Below are 3,882 nucleotides of genomic sequence, written 5' to 3' on the forward strand. Positions count from 1 at the left end.
TTTCTCTTATTTCTCTGACCATTCTCTGCTGATAAAAGGAAATCTTATGCACAGCTCATGGGGAGGGGGCATGAACACTATCTGCTCATACAGATTCAAATAGAAAACATTAAATTCTTACCATAAACACCATTGTCTTAACTTTTCTAGAAAACAGTTTACTATCAAAATCTCCAAAATGTTTATGCTTTGCTCTACAAAGATTCTAGTCTCAGAGATCTATCCCAGAACCATAATCTAAAAGATGTCAAGAAGTACAAATCAATGGTCATTGCAGCATAGCTAAGATATGGAACCAACCCAGATGCTCCTCAGTAGATGAATGTATCAAGAAAATGTGGTATGTTTGTGATCTATTGGGTAAATGCTCAAAAGTGGGATTGCTGGGTCATAAGGGAGCTCTATGTGGAGTCTTTTGAGGAACCTCCATACTACTTTCCAAAGTGGTTGAACAAGTTTACATTCCCACCAACAATGCAGTAAGGTTCCCTTCTGTCCACATCCTCTCCAGCATCTGTTATTACAGTTCTTGATTATAGCCATTCTAACTGGGCGAAAGCTACCAGCACAACTATATTTATTGCAGCATTATTTACCATAGCTAAGATATGGAACCAAGTCAGATGCCCCTCAGTAGATGAATGGATTAAGAAAATGTGGTGTATATACACAATGGAATTCTATGCCTCCATCAGAAAGAATGACATTGCCCCATTTGTTAGGAAATGGAAAGCCTTGGAAAAAATTATATTAAGTGAAGTAAGTGAGGCCCATGATTTCCCTTATTTGCAATAACCAGTATATATCTGAGTCAAGGTCAGATTAGTTGATGTTAGGGAAATGAACCCCAAGATAAGTATTCAAATGCTTTTTTTCTTTCATGGAATTGTTTCTAACATATTTATAAGATGATTTCTTTGTTGGTTTGTATGTCCCTCCCCCACAGTATAACCCCTGCTTTCACTGTATTTGATGTTGGTATAATTTGTGGAGGGGAAGGGAAAAAACAAATCATTTAACTAGGGATACAGGGAGACCCATTGCAACAATGAGAAGTAAAAGTCATGTCCAAAACTAACTTTACAACTTTGGTGGAGGGGGGAGGATTGGGGGGGGCGGGGAGGGGTGGTAATGGGAAGGGATGGGAAGAGGAAACAAAGGAGGAGGCAACAATGTTTGATAAGAAATGTACTCATTATCTTGTCCATGTACTTGTAACTCCTCTGTACGGTATTCTCACAATAAAAATAAATAAATAATTAATTAAAAAAAAAAAGAAACTGTGGTATGTCTGTGTGTGTGTGTGTGTGTGTATACACACACACACACACACACACACACACACACAATGGAATTCTATGCCTCCATCAGATAGAATGACATCACTGCATTTGTTAGGGAATGGAAAGACTTGGAAAAAATATTAAGTGAATTAAGCCAGGTCCAAAGAAACATAGATCTCATGGTTTCTCTTATTTGCAATAACTAGTATATGTCTAGGACGAGCGGAAAAGGTCAAAAGCTATGTATATATAACCATATAAGATGATGCTAAGCAAAATGTACTCCAAGATAGACACAAAAGGTTTTATCTTTATTGCTGTTGTTTTTAATATACTTATAATGCACTATGTGATATTTTTTTTTGTTTCTTTTGTATGTTCTTCCCCCATGGTATAACCCCTGTTTTCACTGTATTTGATTCCAGTGCCCTGCATCTTGTATATACATTTTTCTAATTTGGGGAGGGGAAGGGAAATAACAAAATGCTGAAACAAGCATACAGGTTGACACATTGTAACAATGAGATATATAAGACACTATGTTGAAAAGGAACTTTACAACTTGTGGGGAGGGGAGGAATTGGGGAAGTAGGGAGGGAAGGGAAGGGATTGTAGGGGAAAAACAAAGGAGGAGGTAACAATGCTTGATAGGAACTTTACTCATTACCTTATTCATATAACTGTAACCCCTCTTTATAGTATTTTCACAATAAAAACATATTAAAAAATTGAAGTTTATAGCTGGGCGCCGGTGGTTCATGCCTGTAATCCTAGCTACTCAGAAGGCTGAGATCTGAAGATCATGGTTCAAAGCCAGCCCAGGCAGGAAAGTCCATGAGACTCTTATCTACAATAAACCACTAGAAAACTGGAAGTAGTTCTGTGGCTCAAGCGGTGGAGCACTCACCTTGAGCTGAAGAGCACAAGGACAGTGCCCAAGCCAGAGTTTAAGCCCCATGATCGACAAAAAAAAAAAAAAAAAAAAAAAAAAAAATTGAAATTTAGGGCTGGGTATGTGACTTAGTGGTCAAGTGCTAGCCTAGTAGGAATGAAGCCCTGGGTTTGATTCCTCAATACCACATAAACAGAAAAGTCCAGGAGTGGCGCTGTGGCTCAAGTGGTTAAATGCTAGCCTTGAGCAAAAAGAAGCTCAAAGATAGTGTCCAGGCCCTGACCCCCAAAAAACTGAGGTTTAGTTAAAATAAAAGTGGCAGATAAAGAGGTTTCGAACTCTGGCAGTTGCAAATAATACATTTTTAATTACTACTACTCTGTAGCAACCTCTTAATCTTTACTGATTTATGTTTTAAACACTTGATCAATTTCTAAGTAAATGTATTTATTTTTTATAACCAGGAAAAATATCTCCTCAATCTTATCTTTGAATCATTTTAGATATCTTCAGATGAAAAAAGAAAGCCAAAGCTTCTAAGTAGTGTTGATATTTCTATTTCAAGAAACAAAGATGAGAATGAATTGATGGATCAGAGATTCCTTAGATATTCTTTTTTGAGGCTATGGAACTGATGAAATAATAGTGGCAACATTTCTGCCTTGCCCATTATCTTTTCATTTTCTATAAACTGATCAACCTCCTCAAGAAATGGTATTTCCATACTATGCCTGGTTCTGTGCTTAGTTCCAGTATTTCCCTTTCTTCTTTCTGAGGAAGCTTAAATGTCTTATATAGACACGTACCAACTTTTTTCTCCTTACAAATAAGCAGAGAACAGTGAACAGAAAATGATACCATTATGGAATTAAGCCTATCATCCTTCTTTCAGAAAGAATTGGTCACAATTTGCTTTGTTGAAGCAATCTGTCCCTTGCTACCGATTTATATTGCTCCTTGGGACTATGTTAGAAAAACATTATTATTATTAGCAGTAGTAATACTTGGCAGCCATTCAGCACATTTCATCAAAGACTGCAAGAGCTAAGCCATCAATCAAACTTGCCTTGGTGTGCTCCTGGGAGGAGGTGGTATTATTTCTGTTTAGAACAGAGGTTAAGTGACTTGCCCAAGGCCTTGAAGCTAGTGAGATTCAGAGTTGGGAATTAAACCCTGGAGACTTGACACCCAGCATCCCATTCTCCTTCCTGGAGCACATTCCCTCTGCCTGTCTGAAAGATGTAGGGATAAATAAGGCATCTAATAGAAAAATGTCCTGCTCCCCAGCATGACTTCTTATGTGCAAGCTCTTCTGGCATTAAATTGAAAAGGCACCAGAAGTTTCACTTAAGACTTGAGCTGGTGCCTTTTAGTCTGGCACACATTCCATTCATTCCTTCACCAAATATTTAGTTTGAGCTCCTTGTGTTGGCAATATAAAAGGGACCCAGTTCAGTTGTTGGGAGTATGACACAGCTGTGGTCCACAGGGCGTTTTCAGTCTAGTAGGGAAGAAAAACAATATGGTATTATTAATAATACCAAGTGATTTCCTTAATGTTTATTACCGTGTGAGAGTCCACATTAGAAATCCCAGATCTTTCCCCCTGAGCCATACATTACAAATTTTAATAATACTGTGATCACACTGATCACAGTATGTCCATCATGGTATCTATGCATAAATAAAAATCAGATTTTATCCTTT

The sequence above is a fragment of the Dipodomys merriami genome, unplaced genomic scaffold (assembly GCF_024711535.1).
Source record: "Dipodomys merriami isolate MVZ:Mamm:240054 unplaced genomic scaffold, mDipMer1.0.p SCAF_4, whole genome shotgun sequence".
NCBI lineage: Eukaryota > Metazoa > Chordata > Mammalia > Rodentia > Heteromyidae > Dipodomys > Dipodomys merriami.